General features: G+C 43.8%; 1 protein-coding gene across 1 annotated transcript in view; it reads left to right on the top strand.

Moving 5' to 3' along the window:
• Positions 1-2,844: 2,844 nt before the first annotated feature.
• SHISAL1 (shisa like 1) overlaps positions 2,845-10,931 on the top strand; it is a 150,486-nt gene continuing 142,399 nt past the window's right edge. The window contains exon 1 of the mRNA XM_074825606.1: positions 2,845-2,913. The gene's annotated coding sequence lies outside the window, so the exon portion shown is untranslated. The remainder of the gene's footprint in view (positions 2,914-10,931) is intronic.

Here is a 10,931-nt window from a genome sequence, read left to right as displayed (position 1 = left end):
CTAGACAGTTAACCTTTACTATCACTTTTCTGACTGAATCATCAGCAATTATTTTGTCCCTGAGGAGTGTTTTCACAGCTTTCCAGAGATTTATGGGTAACCGTCTTATGGCGACATAGTTACAGAAAGAGCTTTATTTCTATTTTTTTCAAAAAAATAGTTCAGGTGTGCATCACCTAGGAACAAGTTAATGAGCCCCCAGGAGTTGGTTATACAAGCTGGTCATTGTCTGCAGTGGTAAGTAGGGCGGTGTGAGCCATATGAAAATGAAAGAAGACTTTGCAGTCAAGCATTGTGCTGTGGATTCTTTTTGGTAATTAGGAAGAAGCTGTTTTCGAGTATGTTCTGTGTGCAGCTGAAAAACTGGTGTAATTCTTCCTTTTGGCACCTGTGTCACTATGACTTAGTTCTTTCATGAGATTAAGCATCTATGAGCCCTGTCTTGTGAGTCCTCAGGGAAAAACTTCTCAGTGATGGTGGGGGGGATGTAGTCATAATCCTTTTTTCAGATGAGGTTATAATTCTCATTCTGGTTGGAGGCCCAGCTAGATATAGGCTTATAAAATCTGTGAAATTATTATCAAGACATATATTCCATAGCTAGGGGACAGTAATTCTGGATCATAAAGCCTCAAAGTGCATTTAATCCAGCTGTGTTAGACAAGAATGAGATTTGTTGGCATAAAACTAGCAATCCCCTATTTTTCGGCCTCTAATTCAGTGCAGAAAAAGGAGGAAAATGCGCTAGGTTTTGAGTGATGAGCCCTTGCAAATCTCACTGTTGAGGTTTAAGACGTTATCCAGCTTTCTCTCCAGTCTGGCTGCCAGGTGTTACCAGCCCTCTAAGGCAGACTGCAAGCAAACCTGCAGTTTCTGGGCACAATGCAGTATTTTGTCTTAAGCCAGTGAGTATGCACTAAGATACCAGGCTCTTAACAGGAGCAACTGGTTCATTTCTGTTGACTTTACCTTGCAGCAACCTCCACCAAGAGGGGTAGGCAGGCAGCTGGGACTAGCGTTACCTTGAATGACTGACAGCAAGATTTGGCAGAGCTCATCTGTCCAAACTGTATGTGTCACCCAGCTTCTTTCTGTCTTTCTCATGCACACCCATAGCCTTTGCAGCCATGAAGAAAGAGAACAGGAAAAAAAGGATTGGGGTGAAAAACCAAAGTTAAGCACTTAGCAAAAGTTGAAGTTCTACTTACAGACTTGTCACAGATTCAGGAAACCTGTTTCAGCAAAGAAAGTTCATGTAGCCCTAGTTGTGGTCCCTGTTAAACATTCAAATGGGGGGGGGGGGGGGGGGGGAATACTTAAGAGCAGTTTGTCTTTACAGAGAGCAAAATTTGGCCCTGTTATGAAATTCTGTTCTGAGGGCAGGTGATGTTAGCCCAGCGGGATCCCACACACGAAGGATGAACACACCACGTTATCTGGTGTCGGATCATGAGATGTAACCTGGAAATGTTTCAAGTCATTCAAGCCAATCCAGAAATGAAGAGAAACTTGACTCTCGCCATCAGCCTCTGAAAATTCTCTTTCTGCTTGCAGAGCACTTGTGTTCCTTTTGTTGGTGTCACTTAGTGTTGACCAGGTAAAGTATCAGCCTCTGTATATGGCATTGCTCTAATGCACCTGTGTCCTACCAGAAGATGACAAACACTAGGTCACTGTGTAACGCGAGCTGACGGATCACCAGGGCTGCCCCTCCGCGGGGCTACTCTTAGCACATCTGCAGTGTGTTACCTAGAACAACAGCAAGCAAATTTGTTTCCAAAATATTGCAAAGGAACAACACAAAGAAACAGTTTTGAGTGCTAGAAAAACAACTAGTTTTAATGTTTAATGCAACATATTTTATATAGTCTTGTTACAGCTATTTACTTGACCCTTTTTCCACCTGGTTCATCGTGTATTATTAAAAGCTTTTAACAGAACACATGCAATACTGGCTGTATCTGCCCAGTGCTTACATAAATAGCATGCTTGGGAATAATAAACTCTACAAGCTTTCTTTAAAAGCCTTTTAAATGGATATACAGCAGAAGCAAGAGTTATGATTAAGCAGCTCTTAAGAGCCTTACAGAAGCCATGCTTTGCATGCAGGTGTAGTCTCAGTGCTGAAGGGAACCTTTTACAGAACTCTCATCAGTATCATCTCCACACACCCTTCCTGCTTGTTATTTCTCAGACCTGCTGAGCTACTCTCGTTTCCTGGGGTAATACTTCCAGACTAAGGGTCATTTGGGACATTGAAGTATCTTAGGTAGGTCGCATAGTGCCACTGTCCAGCAGCATATAAAATAACGATGGCTAATCTTTTTTGGACCACACCTTCCCTCGCTGTGGAATGAGTTGCTCTGCCTGGCCTGAAGGCCTGGAGTTCCCCTTTTCCATTCTAAAGAAGTGCTTAAACATCTAGCTGACAGGAACTACTAAATGTTTGTAACTGAGGATACAAAGAGTGTTTTTAAATAGCTGTAAAATATCCTGTCAAATGCTTGCACAAACGACCCTAATTCTGGCAGCACCTTTATACTTGTATTGGTTATCCTGCAGCATATATATTCAGTCCTTTTTATGGAGTCCTCTATTTTTTAAAAGAACTCTTTGTATGTTGTATCTGCTTTTCATTTATGGCTTGTCCCTAAAGCTACTGTGCAAGGAGAGAAGGTATTAGAGCACACTGGCCCAGCACAGGAATGCTCATTTCAGTAAGAGCTGGGAACGTTGTACTTTGTAGAACAGGATTATAACGGTCGAGCAGCTTTGACCCAAATAGTGAGCGGTGTGCAGCACTAACAACCCTCCCCTGGGACCGGGCTTTTGGAAACTGGCCCTGCATCACAGAGTTGCAGAATTCCATGACAATGTGCAAAACCAGTTAAAGAACCTAATAAACTGAAAAAGGTATGTCTATCAAGGAGGAAAAACGGGTAGTGGAGGTGGGAGGGGGACAGGGAGCTGAGCGCCGCGGCAGTGGGAAGTCTGTTCAGAGCAGTGGGGCAAAGAGCATCCGCGTTGTCTGTTTGCAAAACGTTGGTAGGGCTAACTCTTCTGGTGGCTGCAAACAGCTAGGAAACAGGGTGTGTATGGAATAAACACAGCCTGGCTTGTTAGAAATGACTTCTTGCAGTGCCTTCCCCCCACACCGCCTTGGCATTTTAAAAGCTCAATTTGTAGTAATCAAATCAGTCCAGAGTGCCAGCGGATCACATATGTACACATCTGGCTAATTTTAAACTCACAAAAGGCATGTTTAGTTGGTTAAAGAAGGATGAACAAGAGAACATGCTTAATGTGAAGCAGCTAAATGCAGTTGAGGTCTCCTGTGGTTGTGAAGGGATGACTTGAGGTAAGGGAAGCTTTGGCAGCGGTTTTCTCTTTGTCATCCACATGTTTGAAAGAGCGTCTTTAAAAAGTAGAGTTGGTATGTCAGCCCACAGGAGGTGAAACTAGCTCTAGCTCCTGACCTTGCTGGGTTTCTGCCTGCCTCGCGTGGGAACTGGGTGACAGTGGGGAGCAGCCAGCACCAGCACCCAGGCTGCCAGCTCAGTTCCCTCGCTGGGGGGAAAAGCCACCAGCTTGCAAACCCACCACAGGGTGTTTTCATTTCAGTTTATCATAACAGAAGCTGAAAACAGCCTCAGCTCAGGTGCTGGTTCAGGAGGAGATGAAGTGGCAGCCCCTGATCTGCTGTGGAGGACCTCGTGGTGCTTGGGAGCCTCTTGGAGCCCAGCGCCCTTCCTGCAGGGATTTCAGACAAGCACTGCCTGGCTGCTGGCTCCTTCATTCATCCTGAGCAGGGCAATTGAAGGACCCATTAAAAACGGTTTATTGATTTAATGGGCAAGTGCTGTGGCCAAGTGCAGTCCTTTTGCAGCTGGGGATAGTTGACAGATGATGGGAACAGAGCCTAAGGCTGCACAGCGGTGTGGGGCGGAAAAGGTACCCCAGGGGTGGGATAAAGGAAGCGATGATCCCCACGGTGATGTCTACTGGAGAAGAATGAATTGTGCATTTAGAAACTGGCAGTAAAGAGACAAATTATAAGAAACTAAATTAAATTGTCAGAATAATGACAGTGTACCAGAAGGAGAAATATCCACCATCTCTCTTTATGCGTATATCCTGGAGAATTGTGTCTGTGAGAGGGAACTTACATCAATGCTTTATAGTGGAAAGGTCCAATGCAAATTTATGAGATCTTAAAATGTGATCTATGAGATGAATCTGTCAGATTTACATTTATTTACTGTAAATGAGAAAGCAATGTGAAGGGGATATAATGCAATACAAATATCTGAGACAGGAAAAATACAGGGAGAAAACAATTTCACTCTAGGGAAAGCAAAGGTAAAACACACAAGAATGGTTAAATGACGTTTCATTTAGTGCACTAGACTGGGACCCAGCAGGTTTCACTTGGGCCTGGCCTCTGCTGCACATTTCTGCATGATCTGTGGTGACCCACTTTGGCCCAAGCCTTTTGAAGAGGATAACAATTTGGGCATTTGGCTGCCCTGAAGCCAGCTCCTTGCTGAACAGGAAGTTGGTGTCTCCTTTCTCTGTGCCTGACTTCTCATGAAACTGGAGATGATGCTAGGACAGCCCCTTCATCTGCTTAAATTCAAACCCTTTGGGGCAGGAGCTCTCCCGGGCGGTGCTTTCCTGGCAGGTCTGAGCCTCAGGGGGGCTCCACAGCCAGCCAGGGCCTCCTACCACTGTGTGAGGAATCAAAACATTTTGCCGTGGTGCTGCGATCGCACAGCACCATGCAACCATATCCAATACCAAAGATGTTGTCAAGCCTTTTCCTTCTGTAGCCTTAATGTATCTTTTCCTTTTACCACCCTTATGTGGCATCAGAATTGCCCCCCTGAGCAAATGGTTCTACCATGTAATGAAAGTCAAATACGGGTCCTGTTAGCCTTGCACCGCTACTGACACCTTTAACATTTGAAGTATATCTGTATGAATTTCAATTCCAAGAAGAAATCCTAGCTGTGCTTCATGTAATCATAGAATCACAGACTGCTTTGGGTTGGAAAGGGCCTTAAAGCCCATCCAGTCCCACCCCCTGCCCTGGGCAGGGACACCTTCCACTAGCCCAGGTTGCCCAAAGCCCCGTCCAACCTGGCCTTGAACCCTTCCAGGGAGGGGGCAGCCACAGCTTCTCTGGGCAACCTGTGCCAGGGCCTCACCCCCCTCACAGGGAACAATTTCTGCCTTAGATCTCATCTAAACTTCCTCTCTTTTGGTTTGAAACCGTTCCCCCTTGTCCTGTCCCTCCCCCCTTTCCTGTAGCCCCTTTCAGTCCTGGGAGGCCGCTCTAAGGTCTCCCCGGAGCCTTCTCTTCTCCAGCTGAACCCCCCAACTCTCTCAGCCTGTCCTCACAGGGGGGTGCTCCAGCCCCCCGAGCGTCTTTGTGGCCTCCTCTGGCCCCGCTCGAGCAGGTCCGTGTTCTTCTGATGTTGGTGCCCCCAGAGCTGGACCCAGCACTGCTGAAGGGTCTCACAGAGTGGAGCAGAGGGGGAGAATCCCCCCCTCGCCCTGCTGCCCACACTGCTCTGGGTGCAGCCCAGCACACGGGTGGCTTTCTGGGCTGCCAGCACACACTGCTGGCTCACAGGCAGTTTTCCATCCCCCAACACCCCCAAGTCCTTCTCCTGGGGCTGCTCTCCATCCCCTCCTCGCCCAGCCTGGATTACACAAGATGACATACATCTGTCACTGCAGACCAGACAAAATATAGCTGCTTTACAGTAGAAAAAGTTCCTTTGCAGACTATCTGGAAGGTTTGCTGATTCATGAATAAAGGGGCACGTTTTCCCCAGGCACAAATTGAGCTGGCCCCCAGTAACATGGTTTCAACTTATACCAGCTGAGTGGCTGTCTTAAAAATCATGAATTTGAGAAGCAATATCAGATGAAGCAAGATCATTCTTATGGCAATATTGCATGAGAGAAAAATGGAAGTGCCCAGCTCAGCCACCCTCCCTTGAGCGCATTGTCTTGAAAATCCTAAACCACACAGAAGAAGCAGTTTTAAAAATAAAATGATGCTGATGCCAGGCTGAGTCCTTTAAAAACTTACTGCTTAGGGCAATTGCAAGGGGAGAAAGACTTCAATAAAATGGGGGGGGGGGGGGTGTGCAGGGAAACACAGGCTGTTGAATAAGCAATGAGATGTGCCATTGTCAAGGAAAATGTACAGTCAGTAGCAAAGAAAGGAGGACAAGGAATATATTTCACATTAGGTCATCTGAGTCCAGTGAGATGTGGCGTTACGTACCTGACCTGTCTAGTAGCTCCACTGCTCTCCGCGCCCAGGTCACAGACAGCAACCTTCCTCCACCCTGAACACAAACTGCCCCTGCACAGGGCTGTGGTACCTGTAGGTGCCCCTGCTGTTCTTGAGTCATCTGAAAAAGTCATCTGAATAGGCTACAGAGAGAAACGCAGCTCTCCTATAAATGCCACATCTGATCAGCCAGGGTCCTCATCCACCCTGTCTACTCTCTTGGTACCAAAATGTTAGCACCGGTGTCTGTTTTGAAAGCAGACTCAGATTCAGAACACCTCCTGTAACTTCATGGGCTTGCTGAGAACAAGTGAATTTTGTCACCAGGAAGCATTTTTGAAAATCTGATACAACCAATATACTAAATCTCATGTGCCAATGCCTGAGTCTGCACATGCTGAACACCCCAAAACTCCACTGACTGAGAGTAAGGGACAAAGCCAGAGTCTAACGGAAAGCTGAGATTTGTGGGGAAATGTCAAAGCAATGCCAAGATGCCATTCATTTCTATAGATATCTGCCTTTCATTGTCAAGGCCTCGTACAAACAGAATCCTGTTCCCGTTCTGATGGGAATATATTTGGCATAGCAGCAATTTTGGGGAAAGGCAATTAAAACATAACATCCCAACATCTATCTCTCCCTGTCTCCCTAGTTTAGCAATTACTCAAAAATATGTGTTGAAAATGTCTAGATAAGTTAGTGGCAGCAAGTTATTTTTGTGATATTAATTTCTATATTGCCTTCTTAATGTGACGAGGAATATAAAAGAACTAATCATAGGCTGTAGGTGCAGTGTATTCATGGTAGTAATGTAGAACAGCAAAGATAAATGTAATAGTCTTAAAATGAGATCATGAAATATAATAATAGGTTTTCAGTATGTGATCGTAAAATAGGAACAATACTATCATGTAAATGAAATTAGTAAATTTGAACAATTATATAAGCCTGTGAGTGGATAATACAAGTGAAAAATATTTTAAACATCCCTATATCTTAGAAAGGATGAAGCTGACTGTAATCAGCTTTCTTTGGGAGCCTCTTTCAGTAATAATTTTTTTTTAATAACATGAAAAGTATTATAGCAATAGTCCTGAATAAAGAAAATCAGACAATGATAAGAGTTTTGTTGCAACTAAAGGTGATCAAAAATTCTGGAATTATGTCTCGCAAAAAATGCAAACTTTTGAAATACAAACAGGTAATCAACTTCCTGGGCTGATGAAAGAGAAGCCAAAAATAGGGGTTTTTTCTTTAAGTGATAAAATTCTCAGAAATGTTGCTTTCAGTTCATTGGCTGCTCACTGTTCACCGGGGCATTTGTTTTTAATTATTTAAGGATTTTTGTTCCTTTTTTTTTTTTTTTTGAATTAAAATTCTCTCATTGAAGCATTCGGGCTCGCACAGACAGCATTTGTGGGAGAGGAAAAGATGGATGATGCCTAACCAGCTCTAATTTGCTCTACCTCTTAAAGCTGTGTTTTATTAATGACTACAGATACAGAAAATAACATCGTAAGGGGACACAATTTATTACAAGATTATCTACACATGGAATTCTTTTGAAGGATCAAGGCTTCTGTGAGGGATTGTATATGAATTTAAGAGGAAGCAAGCTGTGAAGAGTAGTTCTTAGTCTACTTTTTTCTTTTCACTCTTATTTAAGAAAGGCCGGGAAAATAAAATCTGTGGAATGTTGAAAAAAACAGTGCAATTGTTGTAAAGGCTATCCTACCTTTTACTCACAAAATCCAGATCCAATCTGTCATAAAAGCAAAATGTTTTTCTCATTATTTTCCCGCTAAAATGCATCATTCTTCATATAAATTTTGCAAAAGATTCAGGCTTTGACTATTACCCTTGTTCTCCCTGAGGACAACTGTTGGTTAGAATAAGGATAGTTAATGCATTCCTCATTAATCACCTCCCTCACTCATAACAGTTTTATTTTAGGACGCCATAAATGGTAAGATTTCAAGAAATTATCACCAAAAAATACCAAGGTAGGTTTTCTTTCAGCAAGAGATCTCTCTGATTAGAAACAACAGAAATAACTGATTATTAAAGACACTGTCTGAAAATGAGAGTGGTGTTGAGTGCACAGTGGGGACACGAAAGGCCTGTCATCTCATCACCTGGAAGCCCCGTCTCAGCATTTTGTCAGGATGTGACTTCTTGTCCAAGGATGAGTCGATGTTCCGCACAGCACACGTATGCGTTTTGCTTGTCGGCAGCCACGTGCCCAGGCTACTTCAGTTTGAAAAAACAGGTGATTAGGAGCTCTGCCAACCGAAGACGTTACCTCAAGTAGTCTGACTTTTAGTCTTGGAAAAATATGTTCCTTCAAGGTGCTAGTAGATGGACACCAAACATTATTAGTTGCTTCAGAAAAATGGTATTCCAGGCTTAAAAGCAATATGAAAAGTAGCATGCAGACTCATTTCCTGGGCTCTTTCTAATTGAAAAGTACCCACAGCAAAAGGTTTACATCAGCATAAGTGAAGAGCAGAATATCACATGTAATAAATCAGGACAATGTAATAAAAATATGACAAGAAGTAATGGCCTCAAGCTGCACCAGGGCAGGGTCAGACTGGCTCTTAGGAAGTATTTCTTTGCAGAAGGGGTTGTTGGGCGTTGGAATGGGCTGCCCAGGGCAGGGGGGGAGTCCCCATCCCTGGAGGGGTTGAAGAGTCGGGTTGACCCAGTGCTGAGGGATCTGGTGGAGTTGAGAACGGTCAGTGTGAGGTTCATGGTTGGACTGGAGGAGCTTCAAGGACTTTTCCAACCCCGATGATTCTGTGAAATTGTAACCACCAGCAAAAAGATTACATTGCTCTTTTCCCAAAGTTTTGCCCCAAATGAGCACGTGATTTCATTCTCCTCTGTGCAGCAAAGGATAATATTTCCCATAAGAGGACGAGTTAGGAATGTCACTGTGGGTTTCTTTCATTAAAATAATACAAACGCACATTTATCTTAATCAAACACCTCTCATTTGAAAAGTGGGGAGGACATGAGAGATCCCCCAGTCCTTTAGCTGCCTGACAAAGTGGTGTACAGAGGCATGGCTTTGATACCATCACCACAGCTAGCTGCAGAGTTAGCATGGGAGCAGATGCTGCAGCTGCAAGATAATTTTCCACAGCTTGGCATGAGGGTGTTAAATTGTTATTGAAAGGCTGAAAAGAGTTGGTGTAAAGTACTGCAGGATGAGAGAACCCTATGAAATGCAAGTATTTAATTAGTATTTAGCATGATAGGAATAGCATGTTAAATGCCATCTAGCCTACCTGTAGCATACCAAGCTAGTATTTAAAATGAGTTAATTGTCACCTGTCTGCAGTGCAGCAAGCGCTTCCCTTTTTTCTTTTGTCCATAAATACCTACAGTCTTTTACGCTGTCAACATATTGCTACAGCTAGGATGGCTGCTTGACTTATTTTGCAGACGTTCAGCAGCAACCAGACTTAGAGTACTTTTGATATATAAACACCTGTTAATCCTCAGAAGGGGGGAAAAAAAAATATCCCAGTTTCTTATGAAACAGAAAGTGCTTCATCAAACCCAAGTGATGAATGTTCCCCTGCGAATCTGCACCTGATGGCTTGTGCCCGTGGAACCTGATCTGGCATCTCCGTTTCCCCTCTGCCCTTGACTCCCTGACGCCGTCAGGAGCTATGAATAGTAAACTGCTGAAGACATAGTTTGCTCCGTGCTGAGGTAAGGAGCCTTTTGCAGAATGTCTTCGTGTTGAATCATTTACCTTGCAGCAAAATAACCGAAGACAACAGGACACAGCTTAGACAGTAGCTTTTAACCAAAACAACAATGAGATCTGGGCATTTTTAAATCCCTAAAGCAAAGTTCATCTGATCAGATACGTGAACTTTGGGACTGATTTATCATGAGCCATATCTGCTTTTTGCTACTTCTTCCCTTTTAAAAAGTCTTGTTTTGTAGGCAAATGGTGAGTTTCACAAGTGAAACGAGATTTGTATTTGTAAAAAAAACCTTTTAGGCATTGCTGCTCAGCCTGGTTCCTTGTGTTTTGCTTGATACGATTTTACTCCGTTAGCAGTTCCCCTCGGCTAGCTCTGTGCATCAGTCAGAAGAGAAAGGAGATTTTGCCCAACCCATCTCTCAGAACTGAATGCAAAGCTTATGAAAATCAGTGGTTGCCTTTTCCACTCGTTTCGATGGGCTGTGACTCTCCCTCTCAGTGCCTGTGTTTAATGAATGCCATTAGTGTTTATATGTACCAAGAGAAGGCTGTGCCTCGCAAGCTTTCGGCACTTCCAGTATATTAAGTGACAGAATAAGCAATATCCCTCTTCATAGTATTTTCCCTAAATTCATTCTTCTGACCTAATACGGGGTTTTCTGCACAATGGATGTTTTATAGAGGAATATACTTAAATGGAGAATGAAATACCTCGTGGATAGAAAGTAAAATTTGCCTTAAGAAGCACAAGCTCTATTTCCTAGTGCTGGGGTTTGCTGCTGAACAGCTTGATAAACACCTTCATCTCACCAGGCGCCCATTCCCCTGTCTGTAAATTGGAGACATTTACCTGTTCCTCCTCTGCAGAGGGTTCAGAGATAACGCTGTAGGGGCAGC

Source organism: Strix aluco, chromosome 5 (genome assembly GCF_031877795.1).
Source record: "Strix aluco isolate bStrAlu1 chromosome 5, bStrAlu1.hap1, whole genome shotgun sequence".
NCBI classification, from domain to species: Eukaryota; Metazoa; Chordata; class Aves; order Strigiformes; family Strigidae; genus Strix; species Strix aluco.
The sequence above is the reverse complement of the archived record's forward strand: the minus strand, read 5'-3'. Positions and strand labels throughout refer to the sequence as shown.